Source organism: Podarcis tiliguerta (assembly GCF_965153285.1).
Source record: "Podarcis tiliguerta genome assembly, chromosome: 7".
Lineage (NCBI taxonomy): Eukaryota > Metazoa > Chordata > Lepidosauria > Squamata > Lacertidae > Podarcis > Podarcis tiliguerta.
Genome location: NC_139540.1, coordinates 26,496,902 through 26,509,209, shown reverse-complemented (window position 1 = coordinate 26,509,209; position 12,308 = coordinate 26,496,902).

The following is a 12,308-nucleotide window of genomic DNA, read 5'->3' as shown; positions in this document are numbered from 1 at the left end:
TGTAGCAACAACAACCCAGGGTTTCCCGCCTAAAATAACTGACGTGGACCTGAGTGAAAACTACCGGTATCTACAGTATCCCCCTGCTGGCCCAGGGTGAGAACATCAGTACATAACACCCCTGTCACCTAGTGACCCCCTAGCACCTGTCACATGGTGGCCCACTGAGATACCATGCAGGGTTAGGCCTGCTGAAGCCCATAGATTTCAGAGGATTCTATTGCAAGGAAGAAACTGAGCCCCAGGTTTTGAATGGTGGGCACCACCCCCCCCCCAATCAGCCATGGGAGGTATTGGTGCCAAGCGTGGAGAGTTTAACTCTCCTGCGAAAGCTGCTCAAATGTCAGTTGAACTGTACTTTTTGCGTGTTGTGACATTTGTTTCCACTGTTTACTTCTCTTTTTGTTCTCTTCACACACGTGCATGCTGCCTCTGATGAAGTGGACTTTTGCCCACAAAAGTTAAAAAAAACAGCACAATCCTAGACCAATGGGGGGGGGGCAGCGGGCCTTTTGACTCAGGGCTTCAAGCTCAAAGGTGGCCTCCTATTTAGACCTTTGTTAATGTTTTGATGTCTGGTAAGTTTCACAACTTGTTTCTCAGCTTGGAGCTGTCCATTTAAGCAAAGAAGATAATTTCTTTGTTAACTGTTACAGCTGTTGTCATATTAAAGTTTAAAATGTTCATATTAATAAATATGCATCTCTTCTCTTGGCACCATATTATACCAGGATGAACACGTCCTCTCGGATCACCTGATATATATAGACAAACCACTTACTCTTTTGTGGTGCCTCATTTTGTTTTTGCATTTTTTAATGTTTCATAAAATCATAGAATCTTAGTTGGAAGGGACCCCAAGGGTCATCTAGTCCAACCCCCTGCAATGCAGGAATCTCAGCTAAAGCATCCATGATAGATGGCCATTCAACCTCTGCTTAAAAACCTCCAAGGAAGGAGAGTCCACCACCTCTTGTGGGAGTCTGTTCCACTGCTGAACAGTTTTTACTGTCAGAAAGTTTATCCAAATATTTAGTCGGAATCTCCTTTCTTGCAACTTGAAGCCATTGGTTCGAGTCCTACCCTTTAGCGCAGGAGAAAGCAGGCATGATTCCTCCTCCATGTGACAGCCCTTAAGATATTTGAAGATGGCTATCATATCTCTTCTCAGTCTCCTCTTTCCCAGCTCCTTCAAGTGGTCCTCATAAGGCTTAGTTTCCAGACCCTTGATCATCTTGGTTGCCTTCCTCTGAACACATTCCAGGTTGTCAACATCCTTCTTAAATTGTGGTGCCCGGAATTGGACACAGTATTCCAAGTGTGGCCTAACTAAGGCAGAATAGAGTGGTACAGTCATACCTCCAACCTGTTAAGGTCATTTTGAATTCTGACTCTTTCTTCTGCGGCATTAGCTACCCCTCCCGGTTTGGTGTCATCTGCAGGTTTGATGAGCATCCCCTCAATTCCTTCGTCCAAGTCATTTATAAAGATGTTGAACAACAATAGGCCCAGGACAGGGTTTATTATGGCTAGGGGTAGCCTGGTCCTCTCTGGATCTCTGAGAGGGCCTGGATCAATCCTAAGCATGTCTACTAAGATGTAAATATTGAATTCAATGGGGCTTGGCTTGCTCCCATGTAAGGGGTTAGGAACATATCCGTAATCTTTAAGGTGCTACCCACCTTGCTAGCTACCACACCTGCATGTCCTAGATGCTTTAGCTGAGATTCCTGCATTGCAGGGGATTTAGACTAGATGACCTATGGCTCCCTTCCAACTCTAAGATTCTATGATTTTGTGTTTCACATTTAAGGCAAATAGCAGCTTGGGTGAGGTGGGGCATTGGGAGTTCTGTTGGGGGAATGACATGGGTAGGCGGTTACTGCATCACCAACAGTCCTGCCGATCAGATGGGGCAGCTGCTGTGTTGTTTTTAAAATGTGAGCTCTTGTTGACAAATCTCCTGTGTTGTCTGTTTGGGGCCTGAGATAAGGCAATGCTCTGCCCTCATCATTTGCTCATGGTCCAGTTTATTGCTGACCTTGGAATTAGGAAGGTCTAGCTGGTAGTTCATTAAAAAAAAACCTGCTTCCATCCACAGACTAAGCTATGATTCTCCTGTATGCTGTGATTTGGATATTAGCATAGGCTGTACTGTATTGGTCAATTGTCTGGATATGGCGTGTAATTGCCGCTTATAGAGAAGTTGATGAGGACAATCACTAATGATCTGGGTGTCTTTGAGTAAGCAACTGAACTAGAGAACTCTTGAATCCGTCCCCCACCCTCTGTATTATTATTACAGTATTTTCACTACTGGAGAATTTAGTCTGGGCTATACGCTACAGGGTGTTCTATTTTTCCACTCAAGTGGATAACTTAAGAAAAAGTACATGCAGCAGATCCTGCCGAGAGTATGTCTCTCAGCAATACTAAATGGCTCATGGCACAGTCCGCATGATGTTGCACACAGAAGCAATGAATCAAATCCAAAGTTGATTTATAAGGGTACAATTTTAACAGCACTTACATGGAAGAAAGTGAAACACCCATGAATGAGTTGGGTTAGCCCAGTAGGGTGGACTCACTGAAGAGACAGAAGAGGGAAAGTGAAATCTTTTTTCTTTTTTCTTTTTTGCTGGGGAGTTGAATAGTATTTCTGGGCTCCTGTCACTTTTTATAATGGCTACGTCCTTCAAGCTGCAAGTCTGCCATTTGCTGCTGTTAGTCCCTGTTGCTTAGGGACTAAAGCTGTTTACAAAGGAAGAACTCTGAAGTATGTCCAGAATCTTGGTGGATTAGAAGATTTGTAAGACAAGCAATAATTTTCTAATTTTCTCTTTGCACGTGGAGAAACTATTTCATTGTTCATATGTTAAAGCAAATTACTTACACATTTAGCTCTTTTGCAGCAGTTGCTGTAAAGCTTTGTATAATTGTGATTATAAATATATGATGCATAAGGCAGACAGCTGGGGTTTAGATTTGACCCTGCGTGCAATTTTTTTGGCGTGATCTGTCTAAACTTTAGGCTTATCAGTGAACAAAAAGAATAGTTAGTGGACCCAGCTCACAACTCCCCCATTGCAGAACATTTATTAAAAACAACATGAGGGCAGGTTTGATTGTTTTTCAAGGAACATTCAGGCCCTATCATTGGAATTGATGGAAATTGCAGCCCAAAACAACTAGAGGACACCAAGTTTCAGAATGCTAGATCAGGAACATTATATAATACAAATAAATATAAGGTATATAATTTGCCTAAATTCAAATTGTATAAAACCACAACAAGAAATTGAAACTAAATACGAAACTAAGCATGGTGTAGCCATAGGGTCAAACGCTTAAGGGATATTTTTTGTTTGCATTAAGGAAGATAACAAGAGGCAGCAGGAAGATGATGAGTCCATGGAGAGAGGATTGGGTCATGCTCTCTCACCTCCTGTGCACAGTCAGCATAAATTCTGGGTCCCTTCTAGCAGAAACTGGGCCCTTAGTTGTGCATGCTGAGGCTTTTTACATACAATTTGTTATATACTGAGTTGAATAGGATCCAAACTGCAGCAGTCTGATTGGTCATAGAACAATAGGATCCAAAAGGCATCAGTCTGATTGGTCCTAGAACAATGCAGCAGTCTGATTGGTTGGCAGGAACCACCCAATCATGCTCCAGATAGAAGTGAATCCACAACCTGATTGGCTTACAGTAGAATTCCGGAATTAGCCAATCATGTGCAGCCCATTGTGTAAATAATGTATATAAAGCAGATACTTTGAGGGGACTTTCATTCATTCCTCCTCACCACTATGAGCTGAATAAAGAGCATGAAATCACTTTGCGACTCTGAGTATATTTCACAATTGCATGCATATCAGCTCTTTCAGAAGCTATGCAGAATGGAAGGAAGCATCAGGAGCAAGAACCATGCAGGCGAGACTCCTCAAAGAGCTATGCTGCAATCGATGTACGTGCTAATCTTGCTTGCAATCTCAGTTTAAACTCAAACTATCTCATAGATAGATTCATGGGTATCACACTTTCATACAAATTGCCACCCATCTCTTAGCTTAGGGATGGGGAACCTCAGACCTAAAGGACACAAGGCACAGCCCCAAATGATTAAAAGGGGCAGGGGCAGGAGATCTAAGGCCCAGAACAAATGACCCAGGGCATAGGACCCCTGGACCACCCCACCACCACCAATAACAACCCAGGACCTGTAATTCTATGTTGATAAAATGGGGGTCTGTTTACAAAAAAGAAGACTGAAACACTTTCATTTGTGTTAAGCAAATAAGCCAGACCATGTTATGTTTCCGCTTTGAAATGTATGTCAGGGCAATGGGTTGCTACAGAAGCTAAATAGCTGAAGACACTTCAGGAATGTGAAAGAGAGAAGACGTGTCTTCTTCTCACCCTCAGCTGGAGGGATATCTTGGTCTGCCTTCTACTATTGTCTGCTTTGCCAGTACAATCCCCTGCAGGGAACACACTGACAAAAGAGCACCAAGGAGGATTGAACTTTCAGCTCATCAGTCCTGCTTTTCCGCAGGGATCTGAGCAGAATTTAACCAGGTTAAATGCTGCTGCTTAGGCTGCAGACAGCGGTTCCCTGTGGGGAAATGGAGGCACAGCCTACTCAGAATTTAACCTCACCCATCAGCTGGCATTACCTTCCCATTGGAGCGATGTCAGCTGTTTGACAGATTTGGGGGAAATGGCCTTGAAAGCCAAACTGGATCCCTGGCAGGTTGGAGGGTTCCCCACCCCTGGAGAAGAATAGCCTGCCAGTGCTAGAACTGGGTCTGAAACTTGCTTGTTGGAATAATTCTATGCGGGGGCAGGCTTTAGTCTTTCAAGTTTCAGTGGCACCTTGTGCAAGGCCAAAATTCAGCATCCCCCGCTGCCTCTTGCCTTCCATTTTGCTCAAATCATTGTTGTGATACCCTGCGGCTTGGCACCCAATATGGTGGAATTTGTCATGCTGCCCTAAATTCACCTGTGTTCTATGGTTCTTGTAGAGCCCTGGGGAGGAAAGGAGCCTGTTGAAATGTTAATGTTGCAAGCTTCCCATCTTATGCTCAGCTAGTGTGTGTGTGTGTTCATTGTTGTGTGCATAGTGTGTGTGTTTTTGCATGCCACCCCGATCGCTAAGCAGTGTGAGAGTCCATGGGTTCAGTTTCCTTGGACTGAGAGACAGTGCAGACTTTGGTGTCTTTATGATAGATGGATAATTTATCTTGCTTCTCCCATAGCCACAGCCTTGGATTCCACCAGAAATCAGGCATGGTCGTGTCTCTCAGCTGCTCATTTGCCTCTGGCACAGTGCCATATCCTTTGTTACCTTAAAAGCTCATACTTTGGGTGCCATTACCAAGAAACTTGTCTGGCTGTTCCAGCAATTATTCCTTGTTGGATCCAGGAATTAGAAGGGACTCAGGTACGCAGCCTACCCTCCCTCCCTCCCTCCCTCTCTCCCTCTCTCTCTCTCTCTCTCTCTCTCTCTCTCTCTCTCTCACTTTCACACACACACACACACAGTGCATGTAACAATATATTGGCTCAAATGGGGGAAATAGATAACTTCACGTGAAAACTTCCCATGGAACAGACACAGGAAATTGCAAAAATCAAATAGTAGTAATAAATCTGGAGCCTCAGCATGGTTTTATGATATCCAAACATTATTAACATGGAACGTATTGGTGTAATCAAAGATGAGTCAGTTGAGAAAGGAATAAAGGAGAATCTGGCAACTACAATCATATTCACCTTAATTACAAGGTTGTGTGGGTGTTAGGTTCAAAGGATATGTGAAATTGCAGGTAATGAAAGACCAGACTGTCTTCATTATCTGTGTTTTCACATGATACACCAACGGCAGGTGTACAAGTCACCTTTTTATAGGTGTGGACAAGAGAAACAGTGACTAGGTTGAGGCCACACAAGCAAAGGTGGGAGCCATAAATTCATTTTATGTAATTGAATTTCTCTTCTCAAAGACTCAGGGCACATAAAAGCTTGTCAAATATTTCTAGCTGGATGTCTGATTGCCATTCCGAAGTGTGTCCAAAAAAGCTTTCCTGAAAAGCTTTCTTTTCAATATACATTAACATCATCATTCACCCTTGGCTTTATATTTGATTTATCCTTTTTTCCCTTCCCACATGCAGCTCTGGGTTCATTAACATGTAATCTAATTTCATAGTTTTGTGATACATCTCTGAGCCTTGTGCTCATGAGCTTCTTCCACCTACCTCTGCATGCACATTTTGAATCCCTTACTTCCGCTTTCATGGAAACCATAGTTTGCCATTACATCTGATTCAGCGATCCGGAGGAATTATGCAACCACAGTTTACTGGTTCACACGTAAGGGCAAACTATGATGCAGGCCTGGCAGCAGCATCCAACATTGTGAAATTCACTGGGTGGCCTTGTGCAAGTCACAAACGCTTAGCATAACCTACCTCACCAGACAGCTGAGTGGTGCAAATCAGGTATCCTATAGCAAGCATCCTCAGCTGAATCTCAGGAAAGCATTGAGGGAGTCACACAGACTAAAAGAAAGACTTGTATATTCCAACCCACCCCCTCCAGGTTTTCCCATGCAGTCTTCACAATACAGTAATTACTTTGAAAGACCTCACTGTTAAAATAAGCATTGTTGATTTTGATATCCTAATATATCTTTATTGAACAGATTTTGTATACTGCTTAATCGTAAAAATCGTCTAAGCAGTTTACATAAAATATACAGTGGTACCTCGGGTTAAGTACTTAATTCGTTCCGGAGGTCCGTTCTTAACCTGAAACTGTTCTTAACCTGAAGCACCACTTTAGCTAATGGGGCCTTCCACTGCTGCTGTGCCGCCGGAGCACGATTTCTGTTCTCATCCTGAAGCAAAGTTCTTAACCCGAGGTACTATTTCTGGGCTAGCGGAGTCTGTAACCTGAGGTGTCTGTAACCTGAAGCGTTTGTAACCCGAGGGACTACTGAACATTAAAACTGTCAATTGAAAGCAGAAGTTAAAAACAAGTTGATCTAAAAGCCCATTTTTCAGTTTCCTTATCCCTAACGAATTCTGCATTCCTGTTAGAATGAGTTACATAAAAGTTTCATTTCTGATCTGAAGGTATGTTTGCCTCTTGGATCTTTCCCCCCATTCTTCCTGGAATTGTGTACATGTTCAGAGAAGTGGATGCCTAGCCTTCACCTCTCTGCGGTCAATGCATTACATACTTCTGCCCATTCTGGGCTTTGGCCAAGCCGATCTCTTTGAATTAACTTCTCTGTCTTTTTCCTTAACAGCTGTTGCTGCTATCACTTTATTGTCAGCTGAGGAACAGGGAGGAACAATGTTTTTCTAGGACTAGGACAGATGCCATTCCATTCTAGAGACAGTGAAGCTCCTTAAATCCCTTCGTGGAAAATCAGTGTTTTTGCTTTCAGCTGACATTAGATTGCATTTGGACTTTATCCAGACTGAGCTTCACATTTTTCTCTTTTTTTAAAATAAAAAAAAATCTGTTATGTCAAGTCCTTCTTGACATTGTTTGTACCCAGGTACGGAGGCTCCATTGCACTGTCATATGAGGAAACTCATTTCTTGCTAGAGTGATTTTCCCTCCTAGTTCCCTGAAGAAGGAGACTTACTAGACAAATATTAATGGCTAATCTAAGGTTACAAGTTACCTTGGGGGGAGGATTGTGGGAGAGCGAACTGAGCTAGAATGACTAGAATAGATACTAAGAAATGAGCAGAACATAAAAGCAAAAGCCCATCTTGTCCAACATCCTGTTCTCACAGTGGCCAGCCCCTTGCCTATGGAAAACCTGCAAGCAGAATTACCAATGTTACTGCGACTATGTACGTTCATAAAACATGTTCAGACCCTGCAGAGCAGATGCTTATGGTGCCTATTGGCCTTCTGGAATGGGGGTTATTTTCAGAGATCATTCCCTTCTTCATACAATAGCCTATCACAAACCAACGCAGCTGACTTTTGAAGGACCAGGTGTGCAGCCTGGCAGTCATTTTGGACTCACAGCTGTCCATGGAGGCACAGGTTAATTTTGTGTCCAGGGCGGCTGTCTACCAGCTCCATCTGGTATGCAGGCTGAGAGCCTACCTGCCCGCAAACGATCTCGCCAGAGTGATGCATGCTCTGGTTATCTCTCGCTTAGACTACTGCAACGCGCTCTACGTGGGGCTACCTTTGAAGGTGACCCAGAAACTACAACTAATCCAGAAAGTGGCAGCCAGACTGGTGACTGGGAATGGCCGCCGAGACCATATCACACTGGTCCTGAAAGACCTACATTGGCTCCCAGTACGTTTTCGAGCACAATTCAAAGTGTTGGTGCTGACCTTTAAAGCCCTAAACGACCTCGGTCCAGTTTACCTGAAGGAGCGTCTCCACCCCCATCATTCAACCCGGACACTAAGGTCCAGCACTGAGGGCCTTCTGGCGGTTCCCTCACTGAGAGAAGTGAGGTTACAGGGAACCAGGCAGAGGGCCTTCTTGGTAGTGGCACCCGCCCTGTGGAACGCCCTCCCATCAGATGTCAAGAAAATAAACAACTATCTGACTTTTAGATGACATTAGAAAGCAGCCCTGTTTAGGGAAGTTTTGAATGTCTGATGTTTTATCGTGTTTTTTATATTCTTTTGGGCTGCCCAGAGTGACTGGGGAAAACCAGCCAGTTGGGCAGGGAATAACTTCTTCTTCTCCTCCTCCTCCTCCTCCTCCTCCTCCTTATTATTATCATTATTCTCAATAGGGAAGGATGAGAAGTGGGGAAATTGGCAGGTGGAAAGAATGATAAAATCTGAGGAGTCCTCACAGAGAAACAGGTTAAATGATTTCTAAAGGTCATCAGGTTGGGAAAAGCTGACCTAGGCCGATAAATTTATATAGCTCTGCCATATAAATGTGCACATTAACATCTATATAAGCATTGCATCTGCACATGTAGGAAACTATGCAGATCTCCCTCTCGGGTTCAGGGCAATTGTGTACTGTCAGCACACGTTGCTGTCTAGGAGCAGAATCCTGGTGGCAATCTTAAGTTGGCGGAAGGGCTTTTGATCCAGTGGACGCTCATACTCATGGAAGGAGGGAAGGCGATGTTTGCAGATCCCTCCTCCCTCTCCATGTCACCTGCCTGCCTGTTCTGGAGGGTCCCCCAACTCTCTTCAGTTGATTTTCGGAGGAGGAGGAATGAGCAAAAACACTCTCCTGGCCTTTTTCATTAGCTGGATCAAAAGCCCTTCTGGGAATGCAAGGGCAGCAATTGGAATGCACCCTGAGGAAACAGGGCAATACCTTATTCAGAAGGTTATTATTATGGCCATCATCATTATGACAAAGTAATACCCATCCTTCACCCCAAGGTCCCAAGGTGGGTTGCAACAATTAAAGCTCAATATTAAATATTAGAGCTTGATAAATTCCTCCTTCCCCTCCTTGTCACTTTCCACTCATGAATAAATTCCATCTTAGAGCTTGATAACCTGTGACACAGCCCTTCCACTGCACAGTCACCACAGCTATGTATTTAAAGAGTGGCTAAATACATTTTTAGCTTCATAGCACATTTGTGTGTGTTTTTCTGAACTGATGTAGCAGTTGCATCTTTTTAAAAGAAAAAAATCTCTCCTTTTAATTTTAGTGCATTTTTTTTTAAAAAAAAAAAACATTTGTTCAGGGGCATGGAAAAGAAGCACCAACTCTATCTGCTAGAGCAATTGTATCTAAAAACACCAGATTTTCCAAATGAATAGTGAAACTGGAGGAGAAAAGGATTGCAGTGACGCAATACTCCACATTGATTTCTGTGGAACTTAAGCAGCTGAACTGTGCACAAGACTGCAAACATAACAGCTACCATCAATGTTATTTAATTGAGCAGCTCAGTGTCTCATGTCTTTGTAAATTGCTAGGGCTGAACGGAGTCTCTTCTACACTCTTGATTACCTGTGAGGAGTGGAAAAAGCACATTTTCCAAGCATTTAACTCTGAGAAATGGGTGGATTAGGAAAAGAAGCTTAACTCATAACAAGGAGGTTGGGGAAAGGAACTGTGGCTTGGAAAAAACAAATGCCACATTGCACTGCAATTAACAGGAAAAGCTCTTCCAAGTATCAACAAAGCAGGGAAATGAAGAAATTAATTGGTTGTCTTTAGAGTGGTGTGGAATTAGAGGAGAGGATGAGCAAGTATTAGTGAAATTACACAACAGATTAATACTTGGCTCTACAAATGAAATGGGTGGATGCAGTATTTCTTCAGATAGGAATCAGGTTTTGAAGGAGGCTGTTACAAGTAGTATGAAAGAAATATGATTCTCATTTAGGTAAAGGGACCCCTGACCATTAGGTCCAGTCGTGGCTGACTCTGGGGTTGTGGCGCTCATCTTGCTTTATTGGCCAAGGGAGCTGGCGTACAGCTTCCAGTCATGTGGCCAGCATGACTAAGCCGCTTCTGGCTAAACCAGAGAAGCGCATGGAAACGCCATTTACCTTCCTGCTGGAGTGGTACCTATTTATCTACTTGCACTTTGATGTGCTTTCAAAGTGCTTGGTGGGCAGAAGCTGGGTCAGAGCAATAGGAGCTCACCCTGTCGCAGGGATTCAAACCACTGACACCCTGATCACACACCTTTGAATGGGGAGAGAAAGCTTGTGAAATAAATGTTTGCAGAAGACCTTGAGGGATTTTAAGGAGGACCAAACATACTGTCAAGTGCTAGGGCACCTGCTTTGCAAGCCTGAAATCTTCCCTGAAATCTCAAGAAAGAGGCCGGGGAAAAGTCCCACCAGAAAGCATGAAATCAGTGTAGAAAATATGAGATGGGTCAATAGGCTGACTTAGTATAAGGCAGCTTCCTATGAGGATATTATTCAGATAACTTTCTGATACTGCTGTAAGTAGGGATGGTGGATAAAGTCAATGAAGTTTGCATTTAAATAGAAATCTACCATATTTTCATTCTTTGAAACCAAACACACACCACAACACACCCATCCTTTGAAACTCACACTTCTCCAGATTTTGCAATGCGTACAAAAATGCATATACTAGGGTAAAGTGTGCATAAAAGTGGCAATAACATACAAAAATACATTATCTTAAGGGAAACGGCTTTGCAAAAATGCGCATAGGCAAAATTGGCAACAAAAATATCATGAGATTCACACTATGGTGGTACCTCCGGTTGCAGATGGGATCTGTTCCGCAGGTCCAGTTGGATCCCGAGGTTTCCGCAACCTGAGGACCACTGAGAAATACTTCCGTGTTTGCCGCTTTCGCATCCTGAAGTTTACGTAACCAGAGTGTTAAGTTGTGGGTGAACATATCAGACGACACAGCGATTCTTCAAACAGCTCTTGTATATTCACAGGCCAGAACAGAACCGAATTGAAGGGTTCAGCCAGCCTGCTTATATAGAGCTCCACTACAACGCAACAGTAACCACTTTCTGTAACTGTCCAATCAATGAATGCCACTTTCGATCCCTTATTTGCATATGTGGACCTGAGTGAAAACTATCTACACTATCCCCCTGCTGGCCCAGGGTGAGAACTTCAGTACATAACACAGAGGGTTACGTAACCGGAGGTACTACTATATTGGCAAATTTTCATGAGGATTTTTAAAAATCACAAATTGCTGAACAAGAGCGGAGAAATGAATTCAAGATTAGAAAAAAATGAGAAACTGAGCAAACCGAAATGGACACGCAAATCTATCCCTAGCTGTAGCTACATTAATGTCATTCTACCTGTTGGTTGAACCATCCAGTGTCCAACAATGGGGTTTAGTTTTCAAATAAGAGTAAAGAAAGGATGGTGTGATGTGGCCTGTATCTACCCTCTCTTGGCCTGCTTTGATGTTCGGTCTGACTGGATGAGGAAAGGACCCATACACCACACCCAAAGCAAGCCCAAGAGAATTTGGCACCTGAGGCAGACCCAAAAATGGTGGCTTCCTCCCTGCGCGGGAAGAAGAGGTGACAGAAGAGCTACATCATCAACAAGGGGGAAGAATGATTGACATTGGGATCTGCTGCCATGGTGAATCTGGCCATCTGATGCAGTTGCCTCATGAATGGGCCGGCCCTGTCCACATCCCAAAGACATACAGTATTACATGTTCTGATTTATTTGATGCTAAAGATCTCTTGGAACCCTATAGTTTTAGATTACAGGAGTGGGAGGTGAACATTTGATGCTTCCTCACTTAAAAACAAGTAGTGACATAAATTAATTCAGATTACTTTCCTATTTTCTAATAACTC